Source organism: Delphinapterus leucas, chromosome 9, assembly GCF_059928025.1.
Source record: "Delphinapterus leucas isolate spDelLeu-1000000601 "Yukka" chromosome 9, BTC_Dleu_Yukka2, whole genome shotgun sequence".
NCBI lineage: Eukaryota > Metazoa > Chordata > Mammalia > Artiodactyla > Monodontidae > Delphinapterus > Delphinapterus leucas.
In genome coordinates, this window is record NC_143137.1 from 89,812,390 (window position 1) to 89,837,457 (window position 25,068).

At 35.6% G+C, this 25,068-nt stretch overlaps 1 protein-coding gene and 1 pseudogene across 6 annotated transcripts in view; both read right to left on the reverse strand.

The window, feature by feature from the left end:
- Positions 1 to 25,068, reverse strand: part of COG5 (component of oligomeric golgi complex 5) — a 284,068-nt gene that overhangs the window by 215,461 nt on the left and 43,539 nt on the right. The window lies entirely within an intron of this gene.
- On the reverse strand, positions 1,567 to 25,063 carry LOC149748454 (syntaxin-11-like; annotated as a pseudogene).

A 25,068-nucleotide genomic window follows, 5' to 3' on the forward strand; every position in this document is an offset into this window, starting at 1 on the left:
CTACAGGGAAAAACAAACAAACAAACAAACAAAAAACAGCAATATGTAGAAAGAGTTGATTAAGACACAGAAATGGGAAGCTGAGAAAGCAAAGAAAACACAGAGGATAGGAAGCTACTACCATCACCTTGATAGGTAATGAAAGGCCTGACAACAAGTGCTGGCAGTAGCTCTACAAAGGAGCATACAGATGCGACAGGCAACATCAATGCAGAATCAATACGGTATCCAACTGACTAGAAAGCCAACTGTTATAAGAGAGTGAAGAATTAAAAATGATGGCCATAAAAAGACCACAAGAAATTAGATTTCCTCAATGATCTAAGAACTTTTTAAATTATGCTTTGAATAAAGTACATGGGTAACAAGGGCAAAAACAAAAAGAATTTCTGGCAAAGCAGAAAATTCAATTAAGTAAAATAAACAACTATTCAAGAATGTTCTCGTTATTACAAATATTCAAAATGAAAATTCCTATTTGATGTTTTAAATTATCTACTTTATATTTCACATATTGGTTTATTCAGTTTTTCCATTAAACGCATTATTTTCTTCTTTGGTACTTTTTTCAATTATAAACAATGGCAAAATTCCAAGGTATACGAAGCAAAAAATATAAATATGATCCTTTGCTTCTTTCCTAATAATTTATTATAAATATCCATCCAACTCATTATATACATATCACCTTCATTCCTTGTTAATGGTTGCATAAGAATAATTTTTAAAAATTAAAAAATCATATAAGCAAAGTTTCTAAAAAATAATATTGATAAAATATCAAATACTTAAACCTTTTTCTATTATAATTAAATAGCTTCAAGTTACACTTCAAAAAGGTAAGAAAGGTAACTTAGCAAACTGTGAAGCAGGTTCTTTTTCTAAATGGAAGTTAAAAGCAAGAGAAAAACCATAAAATAATTTATTTCTTTTCTTCCTTTCCACTCAGTAAGAAATATAAAAACTAGAGAAAACTTTTGACACCTATTTTCTTTACATCTCAGAGACAGACACCTGTGTGAGACCCCTATGGGACTGGCGTGAAGTCAAGGAAAGCTAAATGTGAGATGACTAATAATAAATCTTAGGGAAGAGAGAAGCTCAGATCACAATATAAACAAGAAATATAAGGAGATAATTAAACCCAGATAAGACAGGAAAAAGATCTAAAATAGTCAGAGATGCTCAACTCTTAAGAGAAATACAAAGAGAACACAGAACTGTGGGTTAGAGTTCACAAAAGAAAGCTAATTTGAAGACTTTTGCTAAAAAGCATTCCAAACAATGAAAGGATTAAAATAAAACCCAGACAACAGATAGACTGGACAGATTAGTAATATGATAACATATATTACATCATAAGAAGTAGAATGAAAGAATATTATAACAATTCACAAACATCTGGAACACAGTAGTACTGAGATGTAGAAACAAAAGGAAAATTGGGTTCATCGTTAATACAAAAGCTATCACCTTCGAAAGAATACTCACTTTTATGAGAGAAAAAGAGATGAGCAAATTTAACACAGTAATATTTCTCCCCGGCTCATGATAAAATAAGGTGTGAAAAAAGCCCTAAGTATCTCTACCCTTCTATTCACACTTTTTTTTTTTTTTTTTTTTTTTTTACAGACCTCTATAAGCTGTATCCATGGTTTTCAAGCATGACAGCTTTGTACTTCCACCAGCAAGTGGTAAAAAGCACTGTCATTCCTATCAGGGCCACCAATATCAACTCCATACCATCATCAAACCAGAAGCATCAAGTAAGATAAAAAAGGAGAGCTCAGTCTGTCTGGGATTGAGGTCATTTCCCTCACCCTGCTTCCATGAAAGCAATTATGCCATATTTCTGAGAGACATTAAGCAAGACAGACTACCAAAACACGTCCACCAATTTTTCAGGGAGAAAAGAAAAAGCAGCAAGAGAAGATAATAACGTTATGAGGAATCACTTTCCACTCAGACAGTTTTGGACATATAACACTAATAAGGGATGCAAAATGAAAAATTTTTAATTTAACATAAAAAATTTTAATGCTAACAATGAGAGTTCTGGCCATATGAGACACAGACTGTAGGAATGAGAAATACATATGGGACTGATATATATACACAGCAGCCTTTAATATTATACACAATCCCATATGTCATATGGTATGTGGAATACTGATTGGGTAGAGAAGAACCAAACATATGTATTTCACTCTAATATTGTTAATGCCTCACTCAGAACAGGCTGAAATGTAAAAAATCAAACTACATAATCTACACTTAAACAATTTTCTTCCCAATTCTTAAAAAGCTGCAGTCTTTCTTTTGCTATTGAATTTTTTCCAAGTATCACTTCTTACAAGCAACAAAATGCTAGCAAACTGTAGCTACCTAAATTTATAAAACTGTCTTTAATCCACACAATAAAATAATGGTCTGTAATACTAATATCACCTTTCATAATGCTTCCCAAAAAAAGTGACTGATAAATACTAATGGATGAGTAAATATTTGTGAAATTGAAAGGAACAATTTTTAAACTTCTGACCCTATGGAACCTTGTTTAGGAGAGAGTTCCTCAAACTATAGCCCACCTACATCAGAACCTCTATGGTGTCTGTTTGGAAACTGCAGTTTCTGGGCCCCACCTTTACGTTAGGAGTCAGAACGGCTATGGCTGCAGCCCTGAATAATAAGTTTTAATAAGTACCCTCAGGTGATTTGTGTGCTAAAGCTTAAGAACCATTACTTTATATACCGGAAGACAGACTGTGTATCAAAGTGACAGACATTCAAGTAACTAATAAATGAAAAGATATAGAAGCAGCTCTGAACTCAATTCAGGCCACAGTGCCTTCTTAAGGAAAAAATTTTTAAGCTTACTTCATTTTAACTAATAAAATTTTAATTGAACCATATATACTATAGTTCAGCAGGACATCTGTTTCCTTAAGAAATAAAATTCTATTTTCTAAAAAGAAGTTACCTAGGCAAAAGTTTCCTTTAAAAATCATACACTCAGAAGATAAAATAGTACTAAACATAAAGAAGATGACACTATAAAGTGTTACTTTCACTTCATTCAGCCAAAATATTCTGTCAATTATAAACTGCACAACTACTGTTTGTCATAATGTTATCTTATTCTGACCAGAAGGTAAGCACTACACATATTTTTGCTCATTTCAATACAAAACTTATTACTTCTAAAATAAGTTCGCAGGGAAAATACTAAAAAACTCTATTTTGTGTTTTTTTTTAACAGATGTCACTCAAGTTAGGTAGATGGTTTGAGTCAAACATTTTTCCTTTATTATTGTAATTTCCTTTGTTTGTGCCATCAACACAATTTAGGAAATATTCAGCTACTCTTTGGTAATTTATGATAACTTTAATTTCCTATTCTGTTTTATAACAGTTTAAGTAACAATGGTATTCAGTGTTACTTAAATACTTCAAATGGTATTACAGAACCACTACCCTGGGAACATTTCTTATTAACCCTTTCACTAAGAATTCTTTCCAACAACACTGATATTATTTTCTGTTGTAATTCTTTTGCTTTTTAGCATTTTCACTGAATCACAGAACCAACAGAACCATAGAGTGAGTTAGTATTATTGAAAATGGGCTGCTAGTGAATACGATTTAAATATATAAAGAAAACAGTTTAGGTGATTGAATATAGCCACCTTACAGAAAAACATATGCCAAAAAATACATTTCAGATAAACAATGACTTTGGTGTAGGGCTTCCTGGAGTCTCATAAATTCCCTGAAATTGTGTGCAAAATTTAATGTGTATCTGTATGCGTGCTTTTTCCCTGGAGCAAACATTTACAAATTCAAAAAGATCCTCACAAGAGCATGTCGTCGAAAACTAAAACAAAAACTATTTTTTTTTAATTATTATTATTTTTTTTAACCACGCCACGCGGCATGCGGCATCTTAGTTCCCCACCCGGGGATCGAACCCACACCCCCTGTAGTGGAAGCGCACAGTCTTAACCACTGGACTGCCAAGGAAGTCCCTAAAACAAAAATTATTCTTAGTGTTAGGAAGAAAGTAGGAAAGCAAAATTGGTAAATATTATACATAATTTATTTATAGCCTTCCTCATTCTAAGAAAAATATAAGACAACTTTTAAAAGCATCCAATTTTAGATACAATTAAATTAAATGAGGAAATAAATATAATAAAATCAGATCAAACAGAATGAAAAGAACGAGAAAAGTTAAATTAAAATTAATCCTGGTTGGGCTTCCCTGGTGGCGCAGTGGTTGAGAGTCCGCCTGCCGATGCAGGGGACACAGGTTCACGCCCCGGTCTGGGAAGATCTCACATGCCGCGAAGCAGCTGGGCCCGTTAGCCATGGCCGCTGAGCCTGTGCGTCCGGAGCCTGTGCTCCGCAACGGGAGAGGCCACAACAGCGAGAGGCCCGCGTACCACAAAAAAAAAAAAAAAAAAAGAAAAAAATGCAGGCAGCATCAATGGAGGAGAAGAGGAACCATTACATTAAATTCTTTTTCTCTTCTCTCCCAAGGACTTATTTTTCCTTTTTTTTTTTAAGTGTTAAATGTGATTTTAATAAGTAGAGGAGGTGAGCAGAAAGAAGATATACATCCAGGTGGGAATCACATAGCGTAAACCAGATGAAGAATCAGAAATGGAAGATGTGCAGTTTTTCCCAAGGTCAGTTCACTCGAAAATGAACACAACCGTGGTACTTTCAGGATCGGTTAAATGAAGTCTTGATAAGGAACTCATACTGTGAGCCGATGCAGAACTGACTTCCTCCAAGAGGTCCATGCACAAACAAACATGCCTTGGACATGTATTATAGAGTAAGCTACCACATCTGTTCCTTATTTGGCTTCCTTTAAGAGGCAAGGGTGCTATGTGCCATATAATGACCTCACAATCCAAGTACGAGCCGGACTGGAATTCTGGGACCTCGAGTTTTTTCCTTCTCTAAAGACTGAGGTCCCTAGGGATTAGGGCAACTCACCCCAGTGCAGACAGCCTCAAAATCTTTCCCAGTGTGCTTCCCCCCACCGTTCCGATCGGGGATGGGGTGTGGCGTCCTGGGCCCCCTGCTAGTTGAGGCAGGGGCAGCAGAAGCAGCAGACGGTCCAGCAGGGGTTCTTCTTCTTGTACTGCACGGCCTTGCGCACCTGCACCTTGTCCTGGCCGGTGTAGTCGAGGGTCTTCTTCACGTTGAACTCGATGACGTCCAGGGTATCAGCCTGCTGCTCCACCAGCATGGCCATCTGCAGGAAGAGGTCGTGCAGGTCGCGGATGCGGCTCTCGAAGCCGCAGCATCTCACGGTGGCAGCTCTCGATCTCGTTGAGGGCCGCCCGCACACCCTTCACGTCCGCCAGCAGGTTCTCTGAGAACACGTCCCACTTGCCTTGTTCGAACATGTCCTCGATCTGGTCGCCTGACACGTCCTTGCCCATGATCTCCAGGTGGCGCTGGATGCGGATCTTGCAATTTTCGCGCTGCTTCATCTCGGCCTGGTTGTACTCATGCATGGCGGCCTGGAACGGGTGGGTGAGAGCGCTGTACCGTGCGCGCGTGATGTGCGCCACGGCCGAGTGCGCGCCGCGCTGCGACTCAGCGTCCTCGCTCAGCGCCTTCATGGCGCTCAGCTTGCGGTGGATGCTCTCGCCCTGCGCCTTGATGTCCTTGGCAACAGAGTTGATGTGGCGCTTGATGATACTGAGGCACCGCATGGACGTGAGGAAGCGGGTGTTCTGCTTTCCCAGCCGCTTCACGTCGGCAGTCAGCTGCTGGTTTTCATCCTGAAGGTCCTGGATGTCTCGGTACCAGGGTTCCAGGATGTGGTCCGTCTTGAACATGATATCCTCGGGGGGTGAGTCAAATTCATCGTCCTTTTCTGGGAACTTCTGTTCATATCGCTTGGTTACTCCACAAGTTCTACTAGCCGGTCCTTCATTATGCTTTGGGGTTGAGATGTGGTTTTCTTCTCTTTTTCCTCTTCATCCATTTTGTCCCCTTGCTGCAGCTCTATGTCTTCATTTGTCTTATTTTTCCCTTTAACACACTCTTCAGATGGACTGATTCCTTCCTCAAAGATGGTTTATAATTTCTGTGAGTTCATGGACCACAACCAGCATTCTTTCCTGGCCAGATTCAACAGACAGTCTTTCCTTGAGGATACCTGCTTTGGGGATGATGATCTTGTTGAGAAGACTTTGGAGAGCTGACAGATGTTCCTCTCAGGTCCACAGCTCCTTACCTTACCTATCCCAGTGTGAGCAGGAATCCTTGGTAGGAGCTGACATGGCCTTGCGTCACTAGCTCTGGGTGTTGAAAGCTGGCCGCTCCATCTGATTTCTTGAAACCCTATTTTTTTTTTTAATTTTATTGTATTTATTTTTTATATAGCAGGTTCTTATTAGTTATCTGTTTTATACGTATTAGTGTATATATGTCAATCCCAATCTCCCAATTCATCCCACCACCACCGCCCCCCACCACTTCAACCATTACATTAAAATTTTTTAATTGCTTTTAAGCTGTACAAGTCCTTCAACTTCCACTAACAAATAATATTGTTACAGCCTCTACCCAAAATTTACAAAAGTCCCAACTTCACACAATTCTTTTGCCTTAGAGCACTTTTTGGTTCTCATTAGCACCTCCACCAGAGTACAAGTGGAAGAAATAAATAATAAGTGCAAGGAGAAGTCCTCTTCTTACTAGCTGTGTGATCCTAGGAATGTTACTTGCCTCATCCAGACTCTGTTTCCCCAACTGCAAAATGATAACATCTACCTCAGAGGCTGTTGTGAAACCTCAATGAGATAAAATATATACAGTGTTTAGCACAGTACTTGCCACAAAGCAAACAATGACAGCTTTTATCATTTTTCTGAAATTTTATTTTTTAATGTATTTTCAATTCAATTATGTCATGTAGTTACAAAAAAAATCACTATGTATTGATTACTGTAGTTCCTCAAAAAAGTACTTTTTCTCGTCTCAGTATTTGAGATCTGATTTTCACTTTACTGTGTTTATTCTACATCAGTGCCCAACTTGAACTTGAATATCTTCATAGTAATACTTCAGTACTGTGTTACCAGAAAAAATACACAAGAAATGTATATTATGCGATTTTTTAAGAAAAAACAAAGAAGATGTCATTTTTGTACATATAAGAGTAGAACACACGACCACAGATGATGACGTATAACCACTGTCACCTTCAAAATATATAAATTCATCCTTTAGTTCTATTTCTAAAGAAAGAAGGATAAGAGGAAAGCAATATTGGAGGGACCTACTATATGCTAGACAAGGTTGAAAGCAACCTATAATTTTGTCTCATTAAATCTACCCAACAGTCCTTTGAAATCTGAGAGAATTTACCTTGTCGATATTCACACAGTTAGCAGGAGCGATGCAAATGGGATTTAAATCAAGCTCTAGATGGCTTCAAAGCCTATGTTCTCCTGTCTCTTAATCACAAACTACATAGCAGGAACAATTACATTACTTTATGGTACAATTTTATGACATTCTGAAGTCTCTAAAATGTTAATAAAGTGAATATTACTTTGATGAAAGAAAAGTTTGTGTATACTGTGCTGTTCTAGTTATTACATTAAAATAACTAGCCTGCAAGTGCCCATTCAACAAAATTTGTTCATAAATCATTTATCCTCAGTACAAGTCTTCCCAGCTACTCCTTTTCAGTTTTTATTTTCATTGCTACATTTTAACCTACTCTAGAATATCAATTTCATTACTTTGTTTTAGGTAGAAAGTCTCCACATCAATTAGATGTCTGTTCTTAAGTATCCCCAAACCTTATTTTAAAAAAAACAAACAAACAATACCTTCTCTCTCTCCTCCACCCTCTGTCCAGCAATTACCACTGTTCAGTATTTATGGAGAAGACCAAGCCGAATTTCTCAGAACACAGTTTAAAAACGAACAAGAGGGCTTCCCTGGTGGCGCAGTGGTTGAGAGTCCGCCTGCTGATGCAGGGGACAAGGTTCATGCCCCGGTCCGGGAAGATCCCACATGCCGCGGAGCGGCTGGGCCTGTGAGCCATGGCCGCTGAGCCTGCGCGTCCGGAGCCTGTGCTCCGCAACGGGAGAGGCCACAACAGTGAGAGGCCCGCGTACCGCAAAAACAACAACAGCAAAATAAATAGAAAATAAAAACGAACAAAATTTTGAACTACTAACCTTACTAGGAAATTCTATGAAAAATGTCCTGTTCACATTTTTCTTCCTGTATTGAGATCCTGACTAAATATTATTCTTATTTCTGTTAGAAGTTAAGTAACTATGGCTCATAACCAGGCCCCAACACATGCCTATAACCAGATCTGGAATAACATCCTACAAGTATCCCGAAGACCAAGAATGAACATAACTGTAAAACAGAAACAGTCTTAGAGACAAGCACCCAGTAGGGTTTTAAAACATATGTATCAGCAGAGAATTGAATATGTAAACCTGATTAGAATAAAAAGTAGTTTTCTTGTACTCCCAAATTATTTACCTGTAAAACCTTAAATTGGCCTGAGGCCATTATTTGTTTCTTAAGAGCAACAGGGGAAAAAAATGTATAATTAGCCATGATATCAGAAGAGTATGCAGGATACTGTATAAGCCCTATCCCATTACAGCTGTTTACTTTAAAAATATTAGTTAACATTTCGTATCTGTGTATAAAAAAGGTATGTTTCCTGCCAATAAAAAGACATATAACTCTGGCACTTTCTTCTTGAGGAGAAGCAGGACACATTAAAACACTGTGTGTATTGTATTTGGTTTTGACTCTAATGTCTTTCTAGGGCAGAACTTTACAGATCAGAGAATCCTCCTTCCATGTAGCTGATATGGTATAGATGCATTTGTTTCTTATTTGCTGCCAGAACAAACTACCACAGATTTAAAAGGCCTGAAAGCTACAAATTTATTATCTTCCAGTTTTGGAGGTTAGAAGTCCAAAATGAGTCACAGTGGGCTAAAATCAAGGTGTTGGCATAGCTGCATTCCTTTCTGGAAGTTCTAAGGGAGATACCATCTCCTTGCTCATTCAATTTGTTAGCAGAATTTAATTCCTTCAGGTTGTAGCACTGAGGTCCCCATTTCCTTGCTGCCTGTGAGCTGGGGACAGTTCCCAGCTACTAAAGGACATCTGCATGTCCATGAGTCCCTTCCTTTATCTTCACAGCCATCAATGGAACGTTAAGTACTTTCACGCTTCAAATCTCTCCTGTCTCTTCTTCTACCATTGCAGCTCTCTGGCTCACTCTTCTGCCTTCCTCTTTCACTTTTATAAACTCAAGTATTTAGAATGGTCCCATCTGGATAATCCAGACTAATCTCCGATCTCAAGGTCCATAACCTTAATCACATCTGTGAAGTCCCTTCTGCCACATAAGGTAATATATTCAAAGGTTCCAGTGACTAAGATGAGAATATCCTTGAGGGGGCGCACTATTGTGCTTACCATACAACACCACATGCTGAGCTGCACTGACTTGAAGTGAGGAACAAAAGAGCATGTCACCACCTTTTGGCTAAAGAAGAAAAGTTCTTAGGATAAAACAGAGTTCAAAATGCTAAGCAATCTTCATCAAATACTACTACTATCAGAGAATCCATCAATTTAAGTAGACATTATCATTAAATCCTTACTTCTTTTTAAATGGAAAAACACCTAAATATATTAACAACTTACTCAAAGCTAACTATATTTCTCACTGTAAAATAGCACTGGTTTCTACCATTAGGCTCTCTCTCTGTTCACTTTCTTTATGTTCCACAAATCTTTATCTCGAAGAAAGCTTCTCACAAAGCTAAAGACACACTGGAAGACACACAGGCTTAGATGAGGTCTTCTGAAAACCATGACACTTTTTATATCACAGAAACAAAAATGAATTTGTTAAAATGGTAATAAGACCCATGAGTGCAAGACAGCCAGAATCTTAGAATCCCCATATTAAATATATCTGAAGACTAAAGAAAGGGTGTTGCTGCTTTAAACTAGTTTTGGCAAAGAGAAAGAATAACTTCTATGGGTATAATTTTTCTGTTGCTCTTCTAAGTAAACGAAAGACTTGCCTTAGAGAACAGATGAACAGAGAGAAAAAAGATCCCATAAAACTGATTTTAGTCTTTAAGTAAAAATTTCCACAAAATGTCATCCTTCCAAAACAAAGTAATAACTTTTAATACCAGTAGACTCCAAAAGGCAAAGTAATGATAAAGTGCCTTGGCAAATTTATTGTTCTAAGTCTGTAAGGTTACTTAGACTCTATGAAACGTTCTTGTATCCATTCATTCTTTGGGAATACAGAGATTTTATATACATAAAATTCAAGTCTGCACTGAACATTACCTCTAAGCATGTTTAAAAACTAAAATTAGTTTGGAATCTCAACCTACAGAAATTTTTATCAAAGTGATTCAAATTTACAATGCTCATTTGATTTTATGGACTTTGAGTGCATATGCGCAAAAGGCAAATACAAATTATTTTAGTCTAGTTTCCACTAATGGCAGAGTAAATTGGTCAAGCATAGTTTCCTGCAGATAATTTCTAAACCTAGATAAGCCATTTTTAAGAACACACTTATTTGAAGGCCCTGCAAAGTGATCAAAGGCAGGAACATACGGAAGGAAGGGTTACATTTGAAATATATAAATTTCAATGGGTAAGGATTCCAAGTTTGGCGTTTTTTGCCTAAGGGCACTGACCACCATTACTGCCATCAACTCCCATTCCAATGCCCACAGTTCTTGCAGCAGAAAAATACAGATTTACAGTCCAAAGATGGTAGAGAACACGAATTAAGACAGAGTAACTATAAATTTAGAAAGAAAAATCCTAAAAAGAATAGAGCCACAGCAGGAGCAAGACCCAAATCCCTGGCTTACCATTAAAATACACACATGGGGGAGAAGGGAGGACCCAGGAGGAGGGGGAGAAGGGAGGATCCAGGAGGATGGGAAAAAGCAAGCAAAAGTCAGAGGGGTGTCTACCGGTAAAAGACTGGCAAGCCATGTGAGTTTACTGCTGTTTTTAGACTGATGGTTTTCCCCAAACAGTACACAGCTCAAGCAGCAGAAAGCTGGGGCCTTACTATAACTTGAGGTGTCACAGGACAGAGCTCAGAGCTGAAAGAGCAACTGGAAATTTAGGAAGGAAACTCTAAAGGAAAAAAAGATACACAAAACCTGAGGCCCATGATCTTAGTATCAACTCTGACAAAATTCTTGGTGACATCTAAACTACAGAGGTACAGGGCTGATCTATCTATCAGGTACCAGGTTACTAAAGCAATAGCTATAAACCAGAAGAACTGAGCAGAGATGAAGACCACACAGTACAGGGGAAAGAATGTGTAGCTTGAGATCAGACAACTTAACTGCCAGCTGGAACAATAACAACATAAAACAATCCTCAGAGAACACAGTAGAATCTCAAATGACAAATATATTATCCACAATGTCCAGTTTTCAACCCAAAATTACTCCATATGTTGGATAAACAGTACAGAATAGAGAGCCCAGAAATAAACCCATACACCTACCTTCAACAAAGGTGCCAAGAATACACAATGGAAAAAAGACAGTCTCTTCAGCAAGTGGTTGGGAAAAGCTGGACGGCCACATGTAAATCAATGAAGTTAGAACACACACACCATATACAGAAATAAGTCCAAAGTGGCTTAAAGACTTAAATATAAGACACTACACCATAAAACTCCTAGAAGAGAACACAGGCAAAACATTCTCTAACATAATTCGTATCAATGTTTTCTTAGGTCAGTCTCCCAAAGCAACAGAAATAAAAACAAAAATAAACAAGTGGGACATAATCAAACTTAGAAGCTTCTGCATAGCAAAGGAAACCATAAACAAAACAAAAAGACAACCTATGGATTGGGAGAAAATATTTGCAAACAATGTGACCGACAAGGGCTTAATTTCCAAAATATATGAACAGATCATACAACTCAAAACCAAAAAAAACAAACAACCCACTCAAACAATGGGCAGAAGACCTAAATAGACAATTTTCCAAAGAAGACATACAGATGGCCAACAGGCACATGAAAAGATGCTCAACACTGCTAATTATTAGAGAAATGCAAATCAAAACTACAATGAGGTATCACCTCACACCAGTCAGAATGGCCATCATTAAAAAGCCTACCAATAACAAATGCGGGAGAGGGTGTGGAGAAAAGGGAACCCTCATACACTGTTGGTGGGAATGTAAGTTGGTAACAGCCACTATGGAGAACAGCATGGAGGTTCCTTAAAAAACTATAATAGAGTTACCATAGGATCCAGCAATCCCACTCCTGGGTATATATACGGAGAAAACTATAATTCAAAAAGATACATGCACCCCAATGTTCACAGCAGCACTATTTACAATAGCCGAGACAGGGAAGCAAACTAAATGTCCATTGACAGATGAATGGATAAAGAAGATGTGGTATACAGACACTATGGAATACTATTTGGTAAAAAAGAATGAAATGCCATTTGCAGCAACACGGATGGACCTAAAGAATATCATACTAAGTGAAGTAAATCAGAAAGAGAAAGACAAATGCCATATGATACTTATATGCAGAATCTAAAATATGACACAAATGAACTTATTTATGAAACAGAAACAAACTCACAGAAAACAAACTTATAGTGCCCAAAGAGGAAAGGAAGTGGGGGAGGGATAAATTAGGAGTTTGGGATTAGCAGATACAAACTACGTACTATATATAAAATAAATAAAAAACAAGGTCCTACTATATAGCACAGGGAACCATAGTCAGAATCCTGTAATAAACCATAACAGAAAAGAATATTAAAAAGAATATATATATATATGTATAACTGAATCATTTCTCTGCACACCAGAAACTAACACAATATTGTAAATCAACTATACTTAAATAAAAAATTATTCCACATGCAAAGAAACAGATGTACATAACCCATACTCATGAAAAAAAATTTTAAAGGCAGATCAAAGAAATTGACTCTGCAAGTGGGCTCATACAAGGGATTTAGTAGACAATGACTTCAAAACAGCTAATATTTCACCTGAAGTAATTCAACATAAGCACTAAGTAGATTGTGCTAAATTAAAGATGCATGTGGTAATCCCTAGGAATTCCTGCAAAAATAATATAAACTTATAGCTAAAAAGTTCATAGACAAAATAAAATGGAATACACAGAACTATCTTATTAACACAAAGAAAACAAGAAATTCCAACAAAGAAAAGCCTAGGACCAGATGGCTTCACTGGTGAATTCTACCAGACATCTAAAGAAGAATAAATGCCAAAAACTTCTCAAACTGTTCCAAAAATTGAAGAGAAGGGAACACTTCCTAACTAATTCTATTAGGTCAGCATTACCCTAATATCAAAACCAGACAAAGACACTACAAGAAAAGAAAACTGCAAGCCAATATCTCTTATAAATATAGATGCGGGAATTCCCTGGCAGTCCAGTGATTAGGATTCCATGCTTTTACTGCCAAGGGCGCAGGTTCGATCCCTAGTCAGGGAACTAAGACCCTGCAAGCCATGCGGCAGAGCCAAAAAAACCCCATATATATGTATGCAAAAATCCTCAACAACATACTAACAAACTGAATTCAACAGCATATTAAAAGGATTATAGACTGTGACCTAGTGGGATTTATCCCTGCTATACAAGCATAGGGCAACATACAAAAATCAAACCAAGAGACCACATTACTAGAATGAAGAGGGAAAAAAACCACATGGCCATCCTGATGCAGAAAAAGCATCTGACAAAATTCAACACACTTTTGCAATAAAAACACTAAGTAAATTAGAAATACAAGAGAATTTCCTCAGCATAATAACAGTCATACATGAAAAACACACAGCTAACATCATACTCAATGATTAAAGACTGAATGCTTTTCCCTAAGATCAGAAACAAGGTAAGGATGTCCGCTTTCACCACTTGTATTCAACAAAGTACTGAAAGTTCTAGCCTGCACAAACAGGCAAGAAAAATAAATCAAAGGCATTCAAAGTGGAAAGGAAGAAGTAAAATTATCTCTGTTCACAGATGACAAGATCTTATATGTAGAAAACCCTAAAGACCACACACACACACACAGAGCTAAAAAATGAATTCAGCCAAGTTGCAGGACACAAAATCAACAACACACAAAAATCAGTTGTATTTCTATATACTAGCAATGAACAATTCAAAAATAAAGAAAACAATTCCATTTACAAAAGTATTACAAAGAATAAAATACTTAGGAATAAATTTAATTAAGGAGGCTGAAAGCCTTGTGTATTGAAAACTATAAAAGACTGCCAAAAGAAATTAAAGATCTAAATAAATGGAAAGACATCTGTGTTCATGAACTAAAAGTCTTAATACTTTAAGGTGACAATACCACCCAAAATGATCTACAGACATAATACAATCCCTATAAAAATCCCAAAGGCATTTTTTTTACAGAAATACAAAAACTCATCGAGGGATACTGAATAGTCAAAACACTTTTGAAAACGAAGAACAAAGCGGGAAGACTTGATCTTCTGAATTTTGAAACTTACAACAAAGCTTTAGTAATCATAACAGTATGGTACCAGCATAATGATACATATTCCATACACCAATGGAATAGAAGACAAAGCCCAGAAATAAAGAGTTACATAAATGGTCAATTAAATTTTGACAATGGTGCCAAGTCCATTCAGTGGTGAAAGGATAATGTTTTGAACAAACAGCGTGAGGAAAACTGGATATCCACATGCAAAAAGCATGAAGCTAGATCCCACCTTACACCACATATAAAAATTAACTCAAAATGGATCAAAGATCTAAATTGAAGAGCCAAAACTACAAAACTCTTAGAAGAAAACAAGGGGGAAATCTTCACTGAGCTAGATTTGGCAACCGTTTCTTAAGTATTACACCAAAAGCACACAGAACAAAAGAAAAATTGGATAAACTGGACTTCATCAAAATAAAAAATTCTCCATCAAAGGATACTATCAAGAGAGTGGAAAGACAACTCACAGAATGGGAGAAAATATTTGTGGGAAAAAATATTTTAGCTGACAAGGACTAGTATCCAGAATATATTTAGAACTCAACAACAAAAAACAAATGACTCAGTTTTTAAAATGGATAAAAGACTTAAAAAACGTTTCACCAAATAAGATATAAAATGGTCAATAAGTACATGAAAACATGTTCAACATCACCAGTCTTTAGGAAAATGCAAATCGAAACTTTAAGATGTTACCTTCACACTTATTAGGGTGACAATTATTTAAAAAAACAAAAAGGAAAATAACGGGTTGATGAAGATGTGGAGAAATTCAAATTCTAGTGCACTGTTGGTGGGAATGTAAAAAGGGCACCTACGGTGGAATACTGTTTGGCAGATCCTTAAACTGTTAAACACAGAATTACCATATGACCCAGAAATCCCACACCTAGATATATACCCAAAAGAACTGTAAACAAGGACTCAAACAGATACTCGAACACCAATGTTCATAGCAGCATTATTTATAAAAGCCTTTTCAAAAAGTGGAAACTAGCCAAGTGTCTATCAAGAGATGAATAAACAAAAAGTGATATACAATGCAATATTATTCAGCCATAAAAAATGGAATGAAGTTCTGATACACGCTACAACACAGATGAACCTTGAAAACGTTATGCTAAGTGAAATAAGCCAGACACAAAAGGACAAATACTGTATTATTCCACTTACATTAAGTACCTAAAATAGGCAAATTCATAGAGACAAAAAGTAGAACAGAGGTTACCAAGGATTGGGGAAACAGGAAAATGGTGAGTTACTGGTTGATGAATACAGCGTTTCTCTTTGGGATATGATGGAAAGGTTCTGGAAATAGTGTTGAGGGTGACACAACACTGTGAATGTACTTAATAACACTGAATTTTACACTTAAAAATGGTTTACGAAAAAAGGACAAAAGAAAAAAAGCAGGAAAGACAGGAACAAAAGAAAAAAGATGATAAAAATAGAATATAGCAAAATGGCAAACTCAATCCAACCATATCAGTAACTAGTAAAAATATATATGAACACTCCAAACAAAAGGAAACTGAAATTATAAAAGAACAGATAATAAAGCAAGACTCAAGAACACTCTATCTACAAAGAAATAGACTTTAAATGCAAATTCAAGATGGCTACAGTAATCAAAATATAAAGATGTGTGAAATAAGGACAGACACATAGATAAATGGAACAGAATAGAGTTCAAAAATACACCTACAGATATAGAGTCAATTGATTTTCTAAAAAAGCCCCAAGGTAATTCAGTGGAGAGAGGAAGGTCTTTTCAACAAATGGTACTGGATCAATTAGATATCTTCATGGAAAAAAATAAGCTTCAACCTTTCCCTTGCATTATATCAAAAAGTACCCTGACATGAATCATAGACCTTAACACAAAAATTAAAACTTTAAAACTTCCAGAAAAAAATGTAGAAGAAATTTTTTGCAACTGTAGGATACGAAAAGATTGTCTTACATAGGGCTCCAAAAGTGCAAACTATAAAACAAAACTCACCCCCCTCCCAAAAAAAAGAAAAAGGTACACTGGGCTTCATCAAAATTAAAACGTTCTGCTCAAATCACACCACTAGGAATATTAAAAGACAATGCACATATATTCACAAAAAACATTCACACTCACACACACACACCTGACAAACTTGTATCCAGAATATAAAAAGACCTCTCACAACTCAATAAGAAAACAAACCCAGTTTAAAACAAGGGCAAAAGTCTAGTTACCCTATATTTCACAAGACTGTCTTTTATTGAACCCTCTTATCCATTTTTTATTTTTGTGTAAATCAAATGCACTTCAATCCAAGGCTCAGATCTTATCCCACACATTTGGGTTAGGCACACAAATTTAACCTTCTGTCATCATTAGACATTGTAAGAGACAAGAGTTAATAAAAGGAGATGGGATAGCTTAGTCCCGAAGCACTTAGGGGTGAAAATGCACTCCAGTTTGAATTGAGTAATTTAGTAATATTTGTTCCACAGTTTTAAAGTAAATTCACACTGTCTTTAAAAAAAAAAGACAATAGATCTGGACAGACACTACACAAAGATAAATGAAGTGGGAAATAAATATTCAAAATCAGGTTCAACATGATTTGTAATCATGTATAATGCAAATTAAAATCATAAAGAGATACCTCTACACATCTATGAGACTGGCTAAAATTAAAATGATTTACAATGACAAGCACTGAAGGATGTAAAGCAAATGGGACTCTTATGCATTGCTGGTGGAAATGTTACAACCATTTTAGAAAAGTGTAGCACAGAGGAAAGACCAGTGAAGATACAGAGAGAAAGTGGCAATCTGCAAGTCAAGGAGAGAGGACTCAGAAAATAAAAAACCTATGAACACCTTGATCTTGAACTTCCAGCCGCCAGAACTGTGAAAACATATATTTCTGTTGTTTAAGACACCCGGTCTGTGATAATTTTGTTACGGCAGCCCCAGCAAACTAATACTGTTGCTATATAAGACTACTGTAAAAATAAAATTGCCTATTAGTTTAAAAAGAAAGAAAACAGTGTAGCAAATCTTAAAAAGTTAATCATAACACTTACCAGATGACCCAGCAATTCCACGCCTAGGTATTTACCCAAGGGCACTGAAAATAAATGTTCATGGCAGCTTTATTCACAATAGTCTAAAGTTGAAAACCCAATATGTATCAAAAGCTGAATGGATAAATATATTGTGGCATACACATCCACTGGAATACTACTCATCAAACGAATGTATACTGTATGATTCCACATATATGAAATCCAAGAAAGAGCAAAATGAAATCTCTAGTAACAAAAGTTCGTGCTGGAGGTGGGGGGACTGACTCAGAGAGGCACAAGACAACTTTTGGGGGGTCACCACTGACCTCTGAATATATTCCTAGTTGTGACAATAAAACTGTAACATCAGCATTATCTTCCAATTAGATATGGTAGAAAAACACATTTCTGATATATTGAAACAGATTTCAAGTCCCTAACACAGAAATTAAAACAAATGACTAAAACTGCATCCTATTTTACTGAACATGTCTCTCAAAAGATCATGCCTGCCTACCTGCCCTGTTGTTTACATGGTATTAAAATGTAAAGTTCTATAAGTATACCTATAATCATAAATTTACATTGAACCCTTTTAACTTAGCCTATAGCCAATTCCAATCTACTAAACCAAAGACGGATAAAAACTGTTTAACATATTTAGAATTTTTATACATAAAGTAATCACGTATAATGGCAATAAAAAGTAAAACAGCCCATCTAATGTTCCCCCAAAATATTAGACTTAGAGACTCAAAGCTGTAATTCGCTAGAAGTACGCTGACACCATTTTTTAGGAACAATCAATAAAATAACCAGTAAAAAGTCAATACAATAAGAAGCCTGTATTTGGAGCATTGTTTATATTCATTTAAGATACACTGCAATTTTTAAAACTTACATGTACTGGAATGGAAAAGAGAAGTACTGGCTTAAGCATCCAAATAGAAAATAAAGCCCTTAGAGCCGAGTAATTGAAAATTTGATACATTACTAGATTGAAGAACCTTACACTAAATTAATTTTTCTCAAACAATGATGAATGGTCCAGCAGGGGGTGACAAATAGTAAGGTAAACTACAGACTTTCAATAAACATTACCTGACCATATGGAATAAAATATATACCCAAAAATACTACTGTAACTTTGAAATGTATGAAAAATAATATACTAAAGTTTACAAAAAGCTGCTTGTTTTTATCTGGATATTAATCCTCATTTTCTGACACTATGTGATGAAAGATAAAACCAAAAAAATATGATCATAAATGCTGTATGGGTATTATGTGTTAAATATAAATTTGGATAACACTAAGTTCAATTAGTTTAAAAAAAAGAGGGTTTGTGGGTGTGTAATTTTAATATGCTTATGTCTCCACAACTGGCAATCCCATACCTAAGCATAAACCCATTATTCTGGATTTGAGCACAGCATCACCCTGAGCTGGTGGTAGCTGAATCCAGTCACATATATAAGTAATTTAGAGACTATCTAAATCAAACATAGGTACTGAAGATGTTTATCATCATATATGATTACACTGTAGGTTTAAAAAGGCATACTGGGCTTCCCTGGTGGCGCAGTGGTTGAGTGTCCGCCTGCCGATGCAGGGGACACAGGTTCGCGCCCCGGTCTGGGAAGATCTCACATGCCGCAGAGCGGCTTGGCCCGTAAGCCATGGCCGCTGAGCCTGCGCATCCGGAGCCTGTGCTCCGCAGCAGGAGAGGCCACAACAGTGAGAGGCCCACGTACCGCAAAAAAAAAGAAAAAGGCATACTGAATTTGCTACGCTGAAGTTGTCACAAAAACCTATGTATGTTTTAAATGCATTTAAGACGTCATCTCAACCTAGAGATTATCATACTAGGTGAAGTAAGTCAGAAACAGAAAGATACCATATATCATTTATATGTGGAATCTAAAATATGACACAAATGAACTTAGTTATGAAACAGAAAATGACTCACAGACATAGAAAACAACTTACAGTTACCACAGGGGAAAGGGGGTGGGGGAGGGATAAATTGGGAGTTTGGGATTAGCAGATACAAACTACTATATATAAAATAGATAAACAACAAATGTCCTACTGTGCATAGCACAGGGAACTATATTCAATATCCTGCAATAAACCATAATGGAAAAGAATATTAAAAAGAATATATATATATACACATATATATGTATAACTGAATCACTTTGCTGTATACCAGAAACTAACACAACATTGCAAATCAACTATACTTCAATTAAAAAAGAAATCATCTCAGACCTAATTTAATACTGGTAACGGTTACAAGGCATATTTACAAATTTTCCTATCAATAAACAATTTTTAAAAGCTTGAAATAATACAATGTTCACCAACTACATCATCTTACAGACATCTCAAAAAAAATTCATTAGTTCCTTAATTATCGATCACCTATTACGTGGCAAAGATTATGTAAATCATACTTTTTCCCACCTATGCATAAATCAAAAATGTTTGCATATAAGTATTGTTTTATCAGATTGAGAAAATATCAGTTACAATAAGAACATTAGTGGATAAAACAAACTTAGACTATCCCTTCCTTCTATAAAAAATATTTCATAAAATGCTTCTATGATAAATTTGAAAAATATTTTCTCATGATACATGGTGTTAATGTATCACCATATATCATCAGAAAACATTTTGTTGCAGCTTAGCAACAAAATTATAAAACTCAGAGGACAGGCCATACACAGTAAAAATTAATGGAGGATATACTTTCTTTTTTTTTTGTCACACCACACAACATAAAATACATTCACTATATATAAACCATGGTATAACTTAAATGTGATTTAAGTGTATCATCTTAGCTAATGTTCAAAAAATGTTACAAATTTAGTAAGGCCCATCTAAATTTTCATCTAGTGCCAAGACTTTTCTTGAAGAAAAACCATAAATCAATGTGATATAATTTAATCCTGAAATCTGTACTATGTAGTTTTATTTTTTAATCATACATAATAATATGCATGAAAAATTACACATAAATCTGCACTAAAAAAATTCTGCTTATTCTGTCAGTAAGACACCAGTATGATTTTAATTTTTACTTCCCTAATGCCTAATGATGCTGAATATCATATATGTATATTTGCCATTCACGTATATTCTTTGGTGAAGTGTGTGTTCAAATCTTTTGCCTATTTTTTAATTGGGTTGTTTGTGTTCTTACCAATGTTGAAAGTTTTTTATATATTCTTTTTATATATTTTTATATATTTATATATAAAAAAATTATATATATTTTTATATATATAAGTCCTTTATCAAATATACACTTTGCAAACATTTTCTGTCTATGGCTTGCTTGTCTTTTCATTCTTCTAGCAGCATCGTTCACAGAAGTTTTAAATTTTGATAATGTCTAACTTACCAATTTGTGTGTGGTGGGGAGAATTGTGCTTTGGGTTATATATCTAAGGAATCATTTTCTAATTCAGAGACATAAAAATGTTCTCCTACGTTTCCCCTTAGAAGTTCTATAGTTTTAGGTTTTATATTTAGGACTATGATCCATTTTCAGTTTTCTTTTCTTCTTACATGAAGTAAGGTATAAATACAAGTTCACTGTTATACATATGGATATCCAATTTTCCCAGTACCATCTGTTGAAAAGACTCTCTTTTCTCCACTAAATGTGTCAAAAATCCGTTGTTCTTACATGTGTGTGTCTATTTCTGGGCTCTCTATTCCATTCCATTGACCTATTTGTCTATCTTTTTGTCTTGATTAGTATAAGTCATTGTAACAGGTCTTCAAATCAGGTATGGTTAATGCTCCAACTGTGCCTGTTTCTTGGGTTTTTTTTTTAAGTTTTGGCTATTCTAGATCCTTTGCATTTCCATATGAATTTTAAAATCAGTTTGTCAACTTTAATAAAAGCCTGCTGGGATGCAGGTTGTAACTGTGCTGAATCTATACAAATCAATTTAGGGAAAATGGGCATATTAATAAACACTATAATGTCTTCCAATTCACAATGTTTATTTACTTATTTAGGTCTTTTTAATTGTCCTCAACAATGTTTTCTAGTTGTCAGTATACAACTGTGTATCTTCTGTCAAATTCAACCCTAAGTAGTTCATATTTTCAATGCTATTATGAGTGGTATTTTTGAATTTCAACTTCCAATTGCTTGTTAATATTATACAGAAATAACGGGAATTCCCTGGCAGTCCAGTGGTTAGGACTCCACACTTCCACTGCACGGGGCATGAGTTCGATCCCTGGCTGGGGAACTAAGATGCCCGCAAGCCACGTGGCACAACCAAATAGAAATAAAACTAATTTTTGTATATTGATCATATATCCTGAAATCTTGCTAAACTCCTGTATTAGTTCTACAAACTTTTTTTTGTGAACTCAAAACAAGATACTACTACACACCTATTAGAATGGCTAAAATTAAGATGACTGACTATAACGAGGGTTGACAAGGATGCAGAAAAAGTGCAGTTTTCATACACTTCAGGTAGAACACCAGGGCAATTTCTTTCAAAGTTAAACATACATCTACTATATGATCTGGCCATTCTGTATCTACATACTTATCAAAGAGAAATGAAAGCATATGTCCATAAAAATACCTGTATATGAATGTTCATAACAGCTTGATTTGTAATAGCCAAAAACTAGGAACAACTCAAATATCAATCAACAGGTGAATGAATAAACCAACTGTGGTATACCCATATAATGGAAAACTACTCAGCAATGAAACGGAATGAGCTATTGATACACACAACATAGATGAATCTCAAAATAATTAAGGTGACTGAAAGAAGCCAAACAAAAACACAAACTGTATGATTCCATTTACATAAAGTTCATTAAAATGCCAACCAATCTATAGTAATAGAAAGCAGATCCATAAATGCCTGAGGAGGGATTACCAAGGGGCATAAGGAAACTTTTGGGGGGTGATAGTTATGTATCTTAATATTGGTGATGGTTTCATGTTAAAACTTGCCAAACTGTACGTTTTCAATATGTTGCAGTTTACTGTATATCGCTTAGACCTCAATTTTAAAAAAAAGAAAAGGTACGAGCATAATCGTCACTAGGCACCAGAATATACTTTTTAAATTGATATATAACTTTAAAGTGATATATAATTCACAAAGCATAAAATTCAACCTTTTAAAGCACACAATTCAGAGGCTTTTTTGTACATTGACATGGTTGTGCAACAATCACCACTATTTAACTGCAGAACATTTTCACCACTCTAAAGAGTGGTATCCATTAGCAGTCACTGACATTCCCCTCCAAGTCCCTCAGAATATAATTAACTTTCAGATGACAATGTATTTCATCTGGTCACTACATTTCAAGCCTCAAGACCTTTCAAGTTTGAGAGATTGGTTTTCAGTTAATCTCAGGGGCCTGCTACTCTTCATCATTTTATTCTTTCTAATGAGAGCCAGAACCATACAGATATAGACATTGATAATTTCAGAGATGCTCCAATCATAGAAACAGCATTTAGTGTACATGTGTAACTGTAATAATGATTACCAAATTATTACTTTTATTAAAACATTAATTCCAAATGTAGAAACTTTATCTCCCTCTTGGCTTCTCCTTATTATCAATGCCAGGACTGGCCAAGACTGAACCACAGTGGTGAATGATAAAGACATGATGCCTTTGAAATTTTTGAATATCACATAATCTGCAAAGCTTTAAAAATTTAAATTAACACAATCCATTTTGAGATAACTCCATAATTTACTATACTTTCTCAACAACTTGTCATTGTTTAACATTTATAAAACTTTGGGTAAAGCCAAAGCCTCACTGGAAGGATAATGAGTTTATACTCTGCATTGTACCAACACAGAACATTATGATTAATAATTGTGCCTTTTTAAGAAATGAAACTGAGTTATTTGTAGTGAGGTGGATGGACCTAGAGTCTGTCATACAGAGTGAAGTAAGTCAGAAAGAGAAAAACAAACACCGTATGCTAACACATATATATGGAATCTAAAAACAAAAAAAAGTTCTGAAGAAACTAGGGGCAGGACAGGAATAAAGACGCAGATGTAGAGAATGGACGTGAGGACACGGGGAGGGGGAAGGGTAAGCTGGGACGAAGTGAGAGAGTAGCACTGACATATATATACACTACCAAATGTAAAATAGATAGCTAGTGGGAAGCATCTGCATGGCACAGGGAGATCAGCTGGGTGCTGTGCAACCACCTAGAGGGGTGGCATAAGGAGGGTGGGAGGGAGACACAAGAGGGAGGGGATATGGGGATATATGTATACCTATAGTTGATTCACTTTGTTATACAGCAGAAACTAACACAACACTGTAAAGCAATTATACTCCAATAAAGATGTCAAAATAAATAATAAAATGTGCCTTTTTAAAAAACAAGAAGATATCACCATTTGCATTACAGCACCTGTTATTTCTAGGAGAGATGATAATCATAATCAAAATCTAGCAACTTTTTATTATGGAAGAGTATCAGTGATGACAAGTATACATAATAAACCTTGGAATAATTTGTGTTTGTTTTTCATGATTCTATTATTCGAGAGTTTATTTTTTGGAGCACAGAAATTAAATATGATAAAGCAAAAAATAACAGCTGATACTAAGATTTTTACACTTCTATATTTAGCACATATTGTGAAAAAACAGTGAAGCATTACTCACTGCTTTAAAATTAACTTTTTATATAATATATTCCAAGCACACTAAATCACAAGTTCAATATATTCCCATGATGTGCCTAAGCAATGTATTTGAGCATTATAAATTGAAATGTTGTTGAAGCATGCTTTGTGAAGGATATTACATTTCCTTAGTCAAAACAGGGAATAAGCATTACAGTATGACTATGTAATTGAAATATAGGAAAATTCAGAAAGAACATGTAATGCACATCTTTTATATTCTTTTGGCATAACTACTTTCAAAGCACGTTACTAAGCATTAGGAGACTCTTGATATTTAAGATGGATATAATCAAAGACCTTCTGAACCTAAAAAGGTACAAATTCCACTAAACACAACCACTTCAGAAAAATTACTGGGTACCCAATGAAAAGAAGAAAACCGCAAAGTCTCATTAAAATGCAGGTGTTAGGTAGTTCTTTAAGCACTTGGTAGGTATTCAAAAGTTTGCCTGAAAAATTATGAACTGCTTCATCATGGACCTTGCAACCTGTCAGTACTCAAAGCTGTGACTGCTGACACCCTTGAAGGTCAAGAGGCTGCTCTAAATGTTTAAGAAAAGAATGACGAATGAAGAAATGAATTCAACAGATCTTCTAGGCACCATGCCAACATGAGACTTGTCACCTAAAAAAGAGCATTTCTCCTGGACATTTCTCCTAGG